At 48.7% G+C, this 16,136-nt stretch overlaps 4 non-coding genes across 4 annotated transcripts; all 4 read right to left on the bottom strand.

Moving 5' to 3' along the window:
* Positions 1–8,667: 8,667 nt before the first annotated feature.
* On the bottom strand, positions 8,668–8,740 carry TRNAA-UGC (transfer RNA alanine (anticodon UGC)). Its single transcript has one exon. It is a non-coding gene; the product is annotated as a tRNA-Ala (tRNA).
* A 2,312-nt stretch (positions 8,741–11,052) lies between these two features.
* On the bottom strand, positions 11,053–11,125 carry TRNAA-UGC (transfer RNA alanine (anticodon UGC)). Its single transcript has one exon. It is a non-coding gene; the product is annotated as a tRNA-Ala (tRNA).
* A 2,563-nt stretch (positions 11,126–13,688) lies between these two features.
* Positions 13,689–13,761, bottom strand: TRNAA-UGC (transfer RNA alanine (anticodon UGC)). Its single transcript has one exon. It is a non-coding gene; the product is annotated as a tRNA-Ala (tRNA).
* A 2,276-nt stretch (positions 13,762–16,037) lies between these two features.
* Positions 16,038–16,110, bottom strand: TRNAA-UGC (transfer RNA alanine (anticodon UGC)). Its single transcript has one exon. It is a non-coding gene; the product is annotated as a tRNA-Ala (tRNA).
* Between the last annotated feature and the right edge of the window lie 26 nt (positions 16,111–16,136).

The following is a 16,136-nucleotide window of genomic DNA, read 5'->3' on the forward strand; positions in this document are numbered from 1 at the left end:
TGCCTCATTTGCGAGGATTTAAGAGTTTTGAATAAAAAAAGTCAAATGAAAGAAAAGTTTCTTGCTGGAGAATGCGGGATGCCCGCTACCTCTCGCATGCTAAGCGAGTGCTCTACCATCTGAGCTAATTCCCCTTCTGAGCAAATGATCTTAAAGGACAGCTTAGCCTTTAGCTCGCTCTTGCTTGGCTGTCCAGGGACCTGTAGTGCGTAAAGTCGCTTCTCTTCATCTGCCAGGGGAAAAATCACAATCTCACCTTTTTGCCCAAAACAAAAAGCAATGGAGCTACAAATAAAGCTGCAGATGGCCATCCATTGCAATGAGGATTGACCAACTAGGTCTTAATAGCAGAGTGACTCCACTGCCACGCCCTTTCACGCTGGACCTGCGCTTGTGATCAAGAGGCTGCACACCAACCCCATAGACCCGAGAGCTGAATTGAGAAGGTGCTTGCCTGCTGTTTAAGGCCGCTTGCACGCTGCTTGGAGCCAAAGGCCCAGCGTTGGAGTGCATTTGTCATTTTTACCAGATGGACATATTTTCCAATAGAGCGTCAGAATGCCTTATGGATAAGGCAGTGGTCTACTAAACCAGGGATTGTGGGTTCGAGTCCCGTTCAAACTTCTGCCAAAGTTTTTTGCGGGAGTAGAGGGTGGGTGCAGGCTATTATTTTGCTGGGGGCGCTGTGTAGTCCCGAACGTGCCCTGCTGGTAGGAGACTTTAAATGCCGGCCCCATAGACCCGAGAGCTGAATAGAGAAGGTGCTTGCTTCTCATTTTATTTCTCTCTGTTGCATAGTTTCACGCCCGCTGCCAGCCTTGGTCCGGAAATGTGTAACGTTTTGGCATAGTAGAAAATGGAAATGGTGAAAATGGTGAAAATGGTGAAATGGTGAAAATGGTGAAAAATGGTGAAATGGTGAAAATGGTGCCAAAGTTATATGCGGGAGTAGAGGGTGGGTGCAGGCTATTATTTTGCTGGGGGGCGCTGTGTAGTCCCGAACGTGCCCTGCTGGTGGGAGACTTTAAATGCCGGCCCCATAGACCCGAGAGCTGAATAGAGAAGGTGCTTGCTTCTCATTTTATTTCTCTCTGTTGCATAGTTTCACGCCAGCTGCCAGCCTTGGTGCAGAAATGTGTAACGTTTTGGCATAGTAGAAAATGGACGGAAGACTTTTGGGATGATAGTAAACACCCTGAAGCCAGCAGCGCATGCCTCATTTGCGAGGATTTAAGAGTTTTGAATAAAAAAAGTCAAATGAAAGAAAAGTTTCTTGCTGGAGAATGCGGGATGCCCGCTACCTCTCGCATGCTAAGCGAGTGCTCTACCATCTGAGCTAATTCCCCTTCTGAGCAAATGATCTTAAAGGACAGCTTAGTCTTTAGCTCGCTCTTGCTTGGCTGTCCAGGGACCTGTAGTGCGTAAAGTCGCTTCTCTTCATCTGCCAGGGGAAAGAATCACAATCTCACCTTTTTGCCCAAAACAAAAAGCAATGGAGCTACAAATGGCCATCCATTGCAATGAGGATTGACCAACTAGGTCTTAATAGCAGAGTGACTCCACTGCCACGCCCTTTCACGCTGGACCTGCGCTTGTGATCAAGAGGCTGCACACCAACCCCACAGACCCGAGAGCTGAATTGAGAAGGTGCTTGCCTGCTGTTTAAGGCCTCTTGCAAGCTGCTTGGAGCCAAAGGCCCAGCGTTGGAGTGCATTTGTCATTTTTACCAGATGGACATATTTTCCAATAGAGCGTCAGAATGCCTTATGGATAAGGCAGTGGTCTACTAAACCAGGGATTGTGGGTTCGAGTCCCGTTCAAACTTCTGCCAAAGTTTTTTGCGGGAGTAGAGGGTGGGTGCAGGCTATTATTTTGCTGGGGGGCGCTGTGTAGTCCCGAACGTGCCCTGCTGGTAGGAGACTTTAAATGCCGGCCCCATAGACCCGAGAGCTGAATAGAGAAGGTGCTTGCTTCTCATTTTATTTCTCTCTGTTGCATAGTTTCACGCCCGCTGCCAGCCTTGGTGCGGAAATGTGTAACGTTTTGGCATAGTAGAAAATGGAAATGGTGAAAATGGTGAAATGGTGAAAATGGTGAACAATGGTGAAATGGTGAAAATGGTGCCAAAGTTATATGCGGGAGTAGAGGGTGGGTGCAGGCTATTATTTTGCTGGGGGGCGCTGTGTAGTCCCGAACGTGCCCTGCTGGTAGGAGACTTTAAATGCCGGCCCCATAGACCCGAGAGCTGAATAGAGAAGGCGCTTGCTTCTCATTCTATTTCTCTCTGTTGCATAGTTTCACGCCAGCTGCCAGCCTTGGTGCAGAAATGTGTAACGTTTTGGCATAGTAGAAAATGGACGGAAGACTTTTGGGACGATAGTAAACACCCTGAAGCCAGCAGAGCATGCCTCATTTGCGAGGATTTAAGAGTTTTGAATAAAATAGTCAAATTGAAGAAACGTTTCTTGCTGGAGAATGCGGGTCTCGCATGCAAAGCGAGCGCTCTACCATCTGAGCTAATTCCCCTTCTGAGCAAACGATCTTAAAGGACAGCTTAGTCTTTAGCTAGCACCTGCTTGGCTGTCCAGGGACCTGTAGTGCGTAAAGTCGCTTCTCTTCATCTGCCAGGGGAAAAATCACAATCTCACCTTTTTGCCCAAAACAAAAAGTAATGGAGCTACAAATAAAGCTGCAGATGGCCATCCATTGCAATGAGGATTGGCTAACTAGGTATTGATAGCAGAGTGACTCCACTGCCACGCCCTTTCACGCTGGGCCTGCGCTTGTGATCCGGAGGCTGCACACCAACCCCATAGACCCGAGAGCTCGATTGAGAAGGTGCTTGCCTGCTGTTTAAGGCCGCTTGCATGCTGCTTGGAGCCAAAGGCCCAGCGTTGGAGTGCATTTGTCATGTTTACCAGATGGACATATTTTCCAATAGAGCGTCAGAATACTAAACAGGTAAGATTGAGTTCTGGAAATTGAGTCCACTTTCCAACGTGTGTCCCATAAAGCGGAAGTGTCCAGCCGAGTGCAAGCAGGTGCAGGTTGCACGCGTGTTATGGGACAGTGCAGCTTCGGACGTGATCCAATGCTCCCGTAGTTATCAGTGGGCCAGTACAGGTGACACCAGTGAGAGAAGAGGAAAAGAAAGAACTCTCGAGCTTTTGGCTGAGAGGCCCCAGTGGCCTTATGGATAAGGCAGTGGCCTACATAAACCAGCGATCATGGGTTCAAGTCCCATCAGGGGTGGATCCTGGAATTTTGTTCAAACTTCTGCCAAAGATATATGCAGGAGTAGAGGGTGGGTGCAGGCTATTATTTTGCTGGGGGGCGCTGTGTAGTCCCGAACGTGCCCTGCTGGTAGGAGACTTTAAATGCCGGCCCCATAGACCCGAGAGCTGAATAGAGAAGGTGCTTGCTTCTCATTTTATTTCTCTCTGTTGCATAGTTTCACGCCCGCTGCCAGCCTTGGTGCGGAAATGTGTAACGTTTTGGCATAGTAGAAAATGGAAATGGTGAAAATGGTGAAATGGTGAAAATGGTGAAAAATGGTGAAATGGTGAAAATGGTGCCAAAGTTATATGCGGGAGTAGAGGGTGGGTGCAGGCTATTATTTTGCTGGGGGGCGCTGTGTAGTCCCGAACGTGCCCTGCTGGTGGGAGACTTTAAATGCCGGCCCCATAGACCCGAGAGCTTAATAGAGAAGGTGCTTGCTTCTCATTTTATTTCTCTCTGTTGCATAGTTTCACGCCAGCTGCCAGCCTTGGTGCAGAAATGTGTAACGTTTTGGCATAGTAGAAAATGGACGGAAGACTTTTGGGATGATAGTAAACACCCTGAAGCCAGCAGCGCATGCCTCATTTGCGAGGATTTAAGAGTTTTGAATAAAAAAAGTCAAATGAAAGAAAAGTTTCTTGCTGGAGAATGCGGGATGCCCGCTACCTCTCGCATGCTAAGCGAGTGCTCTACCATCTGAGCTAATTCCCCTTCTGAGCAAATGATCTTAAAGGACAGCTTAGTCTTTAGCTCGCTCTTGCTTGGCTGTCCAGGGACCTGTACTGCGTAAAGTCGCTTCTCTTCATCTGCCAGGGGAAAAATCACAATCTCACCTTTTTGCCCAAAACAAAAAGCAATGGAGCTACAAATAAAGCTGCAGGTGGCCATCCATTGCAATGAGGATTGACCAACTAGGTCTTAATAGCAGAGTGACTCCACTGCCACGCCCTTTCACGCTGGACCTGCGCTTGTGATCAAGAGGCTGCACACCAACCCCATAGACCCGAGAGCTGAATTGAGAAGGTGCTTGCCTGCTGTTTAAGGCCGCTTGCACGCTGCTTGGAGCCAAAGGCCCAGCGTTGGAGTGCATTTGTCATTTTTACAAGATGGACATATTTTCCAATAGAGCGTCAGAATGCCTTATGGATAAGGCAGTGGCCTACTAAACCAGGGATTGTGGGTTCGAGTCCCGTTCAAACTGCTGCCAAAGTTTTTTGCGGGAGTAGAGGGTGGGTGCAGGCTATTATTTTGCTGGGGGGCGCTGTGTAGTCCCGAACGTGCCCTGCTGGTAGGAGACTTTAAATGCCGGCCCCATAGACCCGAGAGCTGAATAGAGAAGGTGCTTGCTTCTCATTTTATTTCTCTCTGTTGCATAGTTTCACGCCAGCTGCCAGCCTTGGTGCAGAAATGTGTAACGTTTTGGCATAGTAGAAAATGGACGGAAGTCTTTTGGGACGATAGTAAACACCCTGAAGCCAGCAGCGCATGCCTCATTTGCGAGGATTTAAGAGTTTTGAATAAAATAGTCAAATTGAAGAAACGTTTCTTGCTGGAGAACGCGGGCATCGATCCCGCTACCTCTCGCATGCAAAGCGAGCGCTCTACCATCTGAGCTAATTCCCCTTCTGAGCAAACTATCTTAAAGGACAGCTTAGTCTTTAGCTAGCACCTGCTTGGCTGTCCAGGGACCTGTAGTGCGTAAAGTCGCTTCTCTTCATCTGCCAGGGGAAAAATCACAATCTCACCTTTTTGCCCAAAACAAAAAGTAATGGAGCTACAAATAAAGCTGCAGATGACCATCAATTGCAATGAGGATTGGCTAACTAGGTATTGATAGAAGAGTGACTCCACTGCCACGCCCTTTCACGCTGGACCTGCGCTTGTGATCCGGAGGCTGCACACCAACCCCATAGACCCGAGAGCTCGATTGAGAAGGTGCTTGCCTGCTGTTTAAGGCCGCTTGCATGCTGCTTGGAGCCAAAGGCCCAGCGTTGGAGTGCATTTGTCATGTTTACCAGATGGACATATTTTCCAATAGAGCGTCAGAATACTAAACAGGTAAGATTGAGTTCTGGAAATTGAGTCCACTTTCCAACGTGTGTCCCATAAAGCGGAAGTGTCCAGCCGAGTGCAAGCAGGTGCAGGTTGCACGCGTGTTATGGGACAGTGCAGCTTCGGACGTGATCCATTGCTCCCGTAGTTATCAGTGGGCCAGTACAGGTGACACCAGTGAGAGAAGAGGAAAAGAAAGAACTCTCGAGCTTTTGGCTGAGAGGCCCCAGTGGCCTTATGGATAAGGCAGTGGCCTACATAAACCAGCGATCATGGGTTCAAGTCCCATCAGGGGTGGATCCTGGAATTTTGTTCAAACTTCTGCCAAAGATATATGCAGGAGTAGAGGGTGGGTGCAGGCTATTATTTTGCTGGGGGGCGCTGTGTAGTCCCGAACGTGCCCTGCTGGTAGGAGACTTTAAATGCCGGCCCCATAGACCCGAGAGCTGAATAGAGAAGGTGCTTGCTTCTCATTTTATTTCTCTCTGTTGCATAGTTTCACGCCCGCTGCCAGCCTTGGTGCGGAAATGTGTAACGTTTTGGCATAGTAGAAAATGGAAATGGTGAAAATGGTGAAATGGTGAAAATGGTGAAAATGGTGAAATGGTGAAAATGGTGAAAAATGGTGAAATGGTGAAAATGGTGCCAAAGTTATATGCGGGAGTAGAGGGTGGGTGCAGGCTATTATTTTGCTGGGGGGCGCTGTGTAGTCCCGAACGTGCCCTGCTGGTGGGAGACTTTAAATGCCGGCCCCATAGACCCGAGAGCTGAATAGAGAAGGTGCTTGCTTCTCATTTTATTTCTCTCTGTTGCATAGTTTCACGCCAGCTGCCAGCCTTGGTGCAGAAATGTGTAACGTTTTGGCATAGTAGAAAATGGACGGAAGACTTTTGGGATGATAGTAAACACCCTGCAGCCAGCAGCGCATGCCTCATTTGCGAGGATTTAAGAGTTTTGAATAAAAAAAGTCAAATGAAAGAAAAGTTTCTTGCTGGAGAATGCGGGATGCCCGCTACCTCTCGCATGCTAAGCGAGTGCTCTACCATCTGAGCTAATTCCCCTTCTGAGCAAATGATCTTAAAGGACAGCTTAGTCTTTAGCTCGCTCTTGCTTGGCTGTCCAGGGACCTGTAGTGCGTAAAGTCGCTTCTCTTCATCTGCCAGGGGAAAAATCACAATCTCACCTTTTTGCCCAAAACAAAAAGCAATGGAGCTACAAATAAAGCTGCAGATGGCCATCCATTGCAATGAGGATTGGCCAACTAGGTCTGAATAGCAGAGTGACTCCACTGCCACGCCCTTTCACGCTGGACCTGCGCTTGTGATCAAGAGGCTGCACACCAACCCCATAGACCCGAGAGCTGAATTGAGAAGGTGCTTGCCTGCTGTTTAAGGCCGCTTGCACGCTGCTTGGAGCCAAAGGCCCAGCGTTGGAGTGCATTTGTCATTTTTACCAGATGGACATATTTTCCAATAGAGCGTCAGAATACTAAACAAGATTGAGGTTAGATTGAGGTCTGGAAATTGAGTCCACTTTCCAACGTGTGTCCCATAAAGCGGAAGTGTCCAGCCGAGTGCAAGCAGGTGCAGGTTGCACGCGTGTTTTGGGACAGTGCAGCTTTGGACGTGATCCAATGCTCCCGTAGTTATCAGTGGGCCAGTACAGGTGACACCAGTGAGAGAAGAGGAAAAGAAAGAACTCTCGAGCTGTTGGCTGAGCGGCCGCAGTGGCCTTATGGATAAGGCAGTGGCCTACTAAACCAGGGATTGTGGGTTTGAGCCCCATCAGGGGTGGATCCTGGAATTTTGTTCAAACTTCTGCCAAAGTTAATATGCGGGAGTAGAGGGTGGGTGCAGGCTATTATTTTGCTGGGGGGCGCTGTGTAGTCCCGAACGTGCCCTGCTGGTAGGAGACTTTAAATGCCGGCCCCATAGACCCGAGAGCTGAATAGAGAAGGTGCTTGCTTCTCATTTTATTTCTCTCTGTTGCATAGTTTCACGCCCGCTGCCAGCCTTGGTGCGGAAATGTGTAACGTTTTGGCATAGTAGAAAATGGACGGAAGACTTTTGGGACGATAGTAAACACCCTGAAGCCAGCAGCGCATGCCTCATTTGCGAGGATTTAAGAGTTTTGAATAAAAAAAGTCAAATGAAAGAAAAGTTTCTTGCTGGAGAACGCGGGATGCCCGCTACCTCTCGCATGCTAAGCGAGTGCTCTACCATCTGAGCTAATTCCCCTTCTGAGCAAATGATCTTAAAGGACAGCTTAGTCTTTAGCTCGCACCTGCTTGGCTGTCCAGGGACCTGTAGTGCGTAAAGTCGCTTCTCTTCATCTGCCAGGGGAAAAATCACAATGTCACCTTTTTGCCCAAAACAAAAAGTAATGGAGCTACAAATAAAGCTGCAGATGACCATCAATTGCAATGAGGATTGACCAACTAGGTCTTAATAGCAGAGTGACTCCACTGCCACGCCCTTTCACGCTGGACCTGCGCTTGTGATCAAGAGGCTGCACACCAACCCCATAGACCCGAGAGCTGAATTGAGAAGGTGCTTGCCTGCTGTTTAAGGCCGCTTGCATGCTGCTTGGAGCCAAAGGCCCAGCGTTGGAGTGCATTTGTCATGTTTACCAGATGGACATATTTTCCAATAGAGCGTCAGAATACTAAACAGGTAAGATTGAGTTCTGGAAATTGAGTCCACTTTCCAACGTGTGTCCCATAATGCGGAAGTGTCCAGCCGAGTGCAAGCAGGTGCAGGTTGCACGCGTGTTATGGGACAGTGCAGCTTCGGACGTGATCCAATGCTCCCGTAGTTATCAGTGGGCCAGTACAGGTGACACCAGTGAGAGAAGAGGAAAAGAAAGAACTCTCGAGCTTTTGGCTGAGAGGCCCCAGTGGCCTTACGGATAAGGCAGTGGCCTACATAAACCAGCGATCATGGGTTCAAGTCCCATCAGGGGTGGATCCTGGAATTTTGTTCAAACTTCTGCCAAAGATATATGCAGGAGTAGAGGGTGGGTGCAGGCTATTATTTTGCTGGGGGGCGCTGTGTAGTCCCGAACGTGCCCTGCTGGTAGGAGACTTTAAATGCCGGCCCCATAGACCCGAGAGCTGAATAGAGAAGGTGCTTGCTTCTCATTTTATTTCTCTCTGTTGCATAGTTTCACGCCCGCTGCCAGCCTTGGTGCAGAAATGTGTAACGTTTTGGCATAGTAGAAAATGGACGGAAGTCTTTTGGGACGATAGTAAACACCCTGAAGCCAGCAGCGCATGCCTCATTTGCGAGGATTTAAGAGTTTTGAATAAAATAGTCAAATTGAAGAAACGTTTCTTGCTGGAGAATGCGGGCATCGATCCCGCTACCTCTCGCATGCAAAGCGAGCGCTCTACCATCTGAGCTAATTCCCCTTCTGAGCAAACGATCTTAAAGGACAGCTTAGTCTTTAGCTAGCACCTGCTTGGCTGTCCAGGGACCTGTAGTGCGTAAAGTCGCTTCTCTTCATCTGCCAGGGGAAAGAATCACAATCTCACCTTTTTGCCCAAAACAAAAAGTAATGGAGCTACAAATAAAGCTGCAGATGACCATCAATTGCAATGAGGATTGGCTAACTAGGTATTGATAGCAGAGTGACTCCACTGCCACGCCCTTCCACGCTGGACCTGCGCTTGTGATCCGGAGGCTGCACACCAACCCCATAGACCTGAGAGCTCGATTGAGAAGGTGCTTGCCTGCTGTTTAAGGCCGCTTGCATGCTGCTTGGAGCCAAAGGCCCAGCGTTGGAGTGCATTTGTCATGTTTACCAGATGGACATATTTTCCAATAGAGCGTCAGAATACTAAACAGGTAAGATTGAGTTCTGGAAATTGAGTCCACTTTCCAACGTGTGTCCCATAAAGCGGAAGTGTCCAGCCGAGTGCAAGCAGGTGCAGGTTGCACGCGTGTTATGGGACAGTGCAGCTTCGGACGTGATCCAATGCTCCCGTAGTTATCAGTGGGCCAGTACAGGTGACACCAGTGAGAGAAGAGGAAAAGAAAGAACTCTCGAGCTTTTGGCTGAGAGGCCCCAGTGGCCTTATGGATAAGGCAGTGGCCTACATAAACCAGCGATCATGGGTTCAAGTCCCATCAGGGGTGGATCCTGGAATTTTGTTCAAACTTCTGCCAAAGATATATGCAGGAGTAGAGGGTGGGTGCAGGCTATTATTTTGCTGGGGGGCGCTGTGTAGTCCCGAACGTGCCCTGCTGGTAGGAGACTTTAAATGCCGGCCCCATAGACCCGAGAGCTGAATAGAGAAGGTGCTTGCTTCTCATTTTATTTCTCTCTGTTGCATAGTTTCACGCCCGCTGCCAGCCTTGGTGCGGAAATGTGTAACGTTTTGGCATAGTAGAAAATGGAAATGGTGAAAATGGTGAAATGGTGAAAATGGTGAAAAATGGTGAAATGGTGAAATGGTGAAAATGGTGCCAAAGTTATATGCGGGAGTAGAGGGTGGGTGCAGGCTATTATTTTGCTGGGGGGCGCTGTGTAGTCCCGAACGTGCCCTGCTGGTAGGAGACTTTAAATGCCGGCCCCATAGACCCGAGAGCTGAATAGAGAAGGTGCTTGCTTCTCATTTTATTTCTCTCTGTTGCATAGTTTCACGCCAGCTGCCAGCCTTGGTGCAGAAATGTGTAACGTTTTGGCATAGTAGAAAATGGACGGAAGACTTTTGGGATGATAGTAAACACCCTGCAGCCAGCAGCGCATGCCTCATTTGCGAGGATTTAAGAGTTTTGAATAAAAAAAGTCAAATGAAAGAAAAGTTTCTTGCTGGAGAATGCGGGATGCCCGCTACCTCTCGCATGCTAAGCGAGTGCTCTACCATCTGAGCTAATTCCCCTTCTGAGCAAATGATCTTAAAGGACAGCTTAGTCTTTAGCTCGCTCTTGCTTGGCTGTCCAGGGACCTGTAGTGCGTAAAGTCGCTTCTCTTCATCTGCCAGGGGAAAAATCACAATCTCACCTTTTTGCCCAAAACAAAAAGCAATGGAGCTACAAATAAAGCTGCAGATGGCCATCCATTGCAATGAGGATTGACCAACTAGGTCTTAATAGCAGAGTGACTCCACTGCCACGCCCTTTCACGCTGGACCTGCGCTTGTGATCAAGAGGCTGCACACCAACCCCATAGACCCGAGAGCTGAATTGAGAAGGTGCTTGCCTGCTGTTTAAGGCCGCTTGCACGCTGCTTGGAGCCAAAGGCCCAGCGTTGGAGTGCATTTGTCATTTTTACCAGATGGACATATTTTCCAATAGAGCGTCAGAATGCCTTATGGATAAGGCAGTGGCCTACTAAACCAGGGATTGTGGGTTCGAGTCCCGTTCAAACTGCTGCCAAAGTTTTTTGCGGGAGTAGAGGGTGGGTGCAGGCTATTATTTTGCTGGGGGGCGCTGTGTAGTCCCGAACGTGCCCTGCTGGTAGGAGACTTTAAATGCCGGCCCCATAGACCCGAGAGCTGAATAGAGAAGGTGCTTGCTTCTCATTTTATTTCTCTCTGTTGCATAGTTTCACGCCCGCTGCCAGCCTTGGTGCGGAAATGTGTAACGTTTTGGCATAGTAGAAAATGGACGGAAGACTTTTGGGACGATAGTAAACACCCTGAAGCCAGCAGCGCATGCCTCATTTGCGAGGATTTAAGAGTTTTGAATAAAATAGTCAAATTGAAGAAACGTTTCTTGCTGGAGAATGCGGGCATCGATCCCGCTACCTCTCGCATGCAAAGCGAGCGCTCTACCATCTGAGCTAATTCCCCTTCTGAGCAAACGATCTTAAAGGACAGCTTAGTCTTTAGCTAGCACCTGCTTGGCTGTCCAGGGACCTGTAGTGCGTAAAGTCGCTTCTCTTCATCTGCCAGGGGAAAAATCACAATCTCACCTTTTTGCCCAAAACAAAAAGTAATGGAGCTACAAATAAAGCTGCAGATGGCCATCCATTGCAATGAGGATTGGCTAACTAGGTATTGATAGCAGAGTGACTCCACTGCCACGCCCTTTCACGCTGGGCCTGCGCTTGTGATCCGGAGGCTGCACACCAACCCCATAGACCCGAGAGCTCGATTGAGAAGGTGCTTGCCTGCTGTTTAAGGCCGCTTGCATGCTGCTTGGAGCCAAAGGCCCAGCGTTGGAGTGCATTTGTCATGTTTACCAGATGGACATATTTTCCAATAGAGCGTCAGAATACTAAACAGGTAAGATTGAGTTCTGGAAATTGAGTCCACTTTCCAACGTGTGTCCCATAAAGCGGAAGTGTCCAGCCGAGTGCAAGCAGGTGCAGGTTGCACGCGTGTTATGGGACAGTGCAGCTTTGGACGTGATCCAATGCTCCCGTAGTTATCAGTGGGCCAGTACAGGTGACACCAGTGAGAGAAGAGGAAAAGAAAGAACTCTCGAGCTTTTGGCTGAGAGGCCCCAGTGGCCTTATGGATAAGGCAGTGGCCTACATAAACCAGCGATCATGGGTTCAAGTCCCATCAGGGGTGGATCCTGGAATTTTGTTCAAACTTCTGCCAAAGATATATACAGGAGTAGAGGGTGGGTGCAGGCTATTATTTTGCTGGGGGGCGCTGTGTAGTCCCGAACGTGCCCTGCTGGTAGGAGACTTTAAATGCCGGCCCCATAGACCCGAGAGCTGAATAGAGAAGGTGCTTGCTTCTCATTTTATTTCTCTCTGTTGCATAGTTTCACGCCCGCTGCCAGCCTTGGTGCGGAAATGTGTAACGTTTTGGCATAGTAGAAAATGGAAATGGTGAAAATGGTGAAATGGTGAAAATGGTGAAAAATGGTGAAATGGTGAAAATGGTGCCAAAGTTATATGCGGGAGTAGAGGGTGGGTGCAGGCTATTATTTTGCTGGGGGGCGCTGTGTAGTCCCGAACGTGCCCTGCTGGTGGGAGACTTTAAATGCCGGCCCCATAGACCCGAGAGCTGAATAGAGAAGGTGCTTGCTTCTCATTTTATTTCTCTCTGTTGCATAGTTTCACGCCAGCTGCCAGCCTTGGTGCAGAAATGTGTAACGTTTTGGCATAGTAGAAAATGGACGGAAGACTTTTGGGATGATAGTAAACACCCTGCAGCCAGCAGCGCATGCCTCATTTGCGAGGATTTAAGAGTTTTGAATAAAAAAAGTCAAATGAAAGAAAAGTTTCTTGCTGGAGAATGCGGGATGCCCGCTACCTCTCGCATGCTAAGCGAGTGCTCTACCATCTGAGCTAATTCCCCTTCTGAGCAAATGATCTTAAAGGACAGCTTAGTCTTTAGCTCGCTCTTGCTTGGCTGTCCAGGGACCTGTAGTGCGTAAAGTCGCTTCTCTTCATCTGCCAGGGGAAAAATCACAATCTCACCTTTTTGCCCAAAACAAAAAGCAATGGAGCTACAAATAAAGCTGCAGATGGCCATCCATTGCAATGAGGATTGACCAACTAGGTCTTAATAGCAGAGTGACTCCACTGCCACGCCCTTTCACGCTGGACCTGCGCTTGTGATCAAGAGGCTGCACACCAACCCCATAGACCTGAGAGCTGAATTGAGAAGGTGCTTGCCTGCTGTTTAAGGCCGCTTGCACGCTGCTTGGAGCCAAAGGCCCAGCGTTGGAGTGCATTTGTCATTTTTACCAGATGGACATATTTTCCAATAGAGCGTCAGAATACTAAACAGGTAAGATTGAGGTCTGGAAATTGAGTCCACTTTCCAACGTGTGTCCCATAAAGCGGAAGTGTCCAGCCGAGTGCAAGCAGGTGCAGGTTGCACGCGTGTTATGGGACAGTGCAGCTTTGGACGTGATCCAATGCTCCCGTAGTTATCAGTGGGCCAGTACAGGTGACACCAGTGAGAGAAGTGGAAAAGAAAGAACTCTCGAGCTGTTGGCTGAGAGGCCCCAGTGGCCTTATGGATAAGGCAGTGGCCTACTAAACCAGGGATTGTGGGTTTGAGCCCCATCAGGGGTGGATCCTGGAATTTTGTTCAAACTTCTGCCAAAGTTAATATGCGGGAGTAGAGGGTGGGTGCAGGCTATTATTTTGCTGGGGGGCGCTGTGTAGTCCCGAACGTGCCCTGCTGGTAGGAGACTTTAAATGCCGGCCCCATAGACCCGAGAGCTGAATAGAGAAGGTGCTTGCTTCTCATTTTATTTCTCTCTGTTGCATAGTTTCACGCCAGCTGCCAGCCTTGGTGCGGAAATGTGTAACGTTTTGGCATAGTAGAAAATGGACGGAAGACTTTTGGGACGATAGTAAACACCCTGAAGCCAGCAGCGCATGCCTCATTTGCGAGGATTTAAGAGTTTTGAATAAAATAGTCAAATTGAAGAAACGTTTCTTGCTGGAGAATGCGGGCATCGATCCCGCTACCTCTCGCATGCAAAGCGAGCGCTCTACCATCTGAGCTAATTCCCCTTCTGAGCAAACGATCTTAAAGGACAGCTTAGTCTTTAGCTAGCACCTGCTTGGCTGTCCAGGGACCTGTAGTGCGTAAAGTCGCTTCTCTTCATCTGCCAGGGGAAAAATCACAATCTCACCTTTTTGCCCAAAACAAAAAGTAATGGAGCTACAAATAAAGCTGCAGATGACCATCCATTGCAATGAGGATTGGCTAACTAGGTATTGATAGCAGAGTGACTCCACTGCCACGCCCTTTCACGCTGGACCTGCGCTTGTGATCCGGAGGCTGCACACCAACCCCATAGACCCGAGAGCTCGATTGAGAAGGTGCTTGCCTGCTGTTTAAGGCCGCTTGCATGCTGCTTGGAGCCAAAGGCCCAGTGTTGGAGTGCATTTGTCATGTTTACCAGATGGACATATTTTCCAATAGAGCGTCAGAATACTAAACAGGTAAGATTGAGTTCTGGAAATTGAGTCCACTTTCCAACGTGTGTCCCATAAAGCGGAAGTGTCCAGCCGAGTGCAAGCAGGTGCAGGTTGCACGCGTGTTATGGGACAGTGCAGCTTCGGACGTGATCCAATGCTCCCGTAGTTATCAGTGGGCCAGTACAGGTGACACCAGTGAGAGAAGAGGAAAAGAAAGAACTCTCGAGCTTTTGGCTGAGAGGCCCCAGTGGCCTTATGGATAAGGCAGTGGCCTACATAAACCAGCTATCATGGGTTCAAGTCCCATCAGGGGTGGATCCTGGAATTTTGTTCAAACTTCTGCCAAAGATATATGCAGGAGTAGAGGGTGGGTGCAGGCTATTATTTTGCTGGGGGGCGCTGTGTAGTCCCGAACGTGCCCTGCTGGTAGGAGACTTTAAATGCCGGCCCCATAGACCCGAGAGCTGAATAGAGAAGGTGCTTGCTTCTCATTTTATTTCTCTCTGTTGCATAGTTTCACGCCCGCTGCCAGCCTTGGTGCGGAAATGTGTAACGTTTTGGCATAGTAGAAAATGGAAATGGTGAAAATGGTGAAATGGTGAAAATGGTGCCAAAGTTATATGCGGGAGTAGAGGGTGGGTGCAGGCTATTATTTTGCTGGGGGGCGCTGTGTAGTCCCGAACGTGCCCTGCTGGTGGGAGACTTTAAATGCCGGCCCCATAGACCCGAGAGCTGAATAGAGAAGGTGCTTGCTTCTCATTTTATTTCTCTCTGTTGCATAGTTTCACGCCAGCTGCCAGCCTTGGTGCAGAAATGTGTAACGTTTTGGCATAGTAGAAAATGGACGGAAGACTTTTGGGATGATAGTAAACACCCTGCAGCCAGCAGCGCATGCCTCATTTGCGAGGATTTAAGAGTTTTGAATAAAAAAAGTCAAATGAAAGAAAAGTTTCTTGCTGGAGAATGCGGGATGCCCGCTACCTCTCGCATGCTAAGCGAGTGCTCTACCATCTGAGCTAATTCCCCTTCTGAGCAAATGATCTTAAAGGACAGCTTAGTCTTTAGCTCGCTCTTGCTTGGCTGTCCAGGGACCTGTAGTGCGTAAAGTCGCTTCTCTTCATCTGCCAGGGGAAAAATCACAATCTCACCTTTTTGCCCAAAACAAAAAGCAATGGAGCTACAAATAAAGCTGCAGATGGCCATCCATTGCAATGAGGATTGACCAACTAGGTCTTAATAGCAGAGTGACTCCACTGCCACGCCCTTTCACGCTGGACCTGCGCTTGTGATCAAGAGGCTGCACACCAACCCCATAGACCCGAGAGCTGAATTGAGAAGGTGCTTGCCTGCTGTTTAAGGCCGCTTGCACGCTGCTTGGAGCCAAAGGCCCAGCGTTGGAGTGCATTTGTCATTTTTACCAGATGGACATATTTTCCAATAGAGCGTCAGAATGCCTTATGGATAAGGCAGTGGCCTACTAAACCAGGGATTGTGGGTTCGAGTCCCGTTCAAACTGCTGCCAAAGTTTTTTGCGGGAGTAGAGGGTGGGTGCAGGCTATTATTTTGCTGGGGGGCGCTGTGTAGTCCCGAACGTGCCCTGCTGGTAGGAGACTTTAAATGCCGGCCCCATAGACCCGAGAGCTGAATAGAGAAGGTGCTTGCTTCTCATTTTATTTCTCTCTGTTGCATAGTTTCACGCCAGCTGCCAGCCTTGGTGCAGAAATGTGTAACGTTTTGGCATAGTAGAAAATGGACGGAAGTCTTTTGGGACGATAGTAAACACCCTGAAGCCAGCAGCGCATGCCTCATTTGCGAGGATTTAAGAGTTTTGAATAAAATAGTCAAATTGAAGAAACGTTTCTTGCTGGAGAATGCGGGCATCGATCCCGCTACCTCTCGCATGCAAAGCGAGCGCTCTACCATCTGAGCTAATTCCCCTTCTGAGCAAACGATCTTAAAGGACA

Source organism: Ambystoma mexicanum, chromosome 5q (assembly GCF_040938575.1).
Source record: "Ambystoma mexicanum isolate Mex_15411 chromosome 5q, UKY_AmexF1_1, whole genome shotgun sequence".
Lineage (NCBI taxonomy): Eukaryota > Metazoa > Chordata > Amphibia > Caudata > Ambystomatidae > Ambystoma > Ambystoma mexicanum.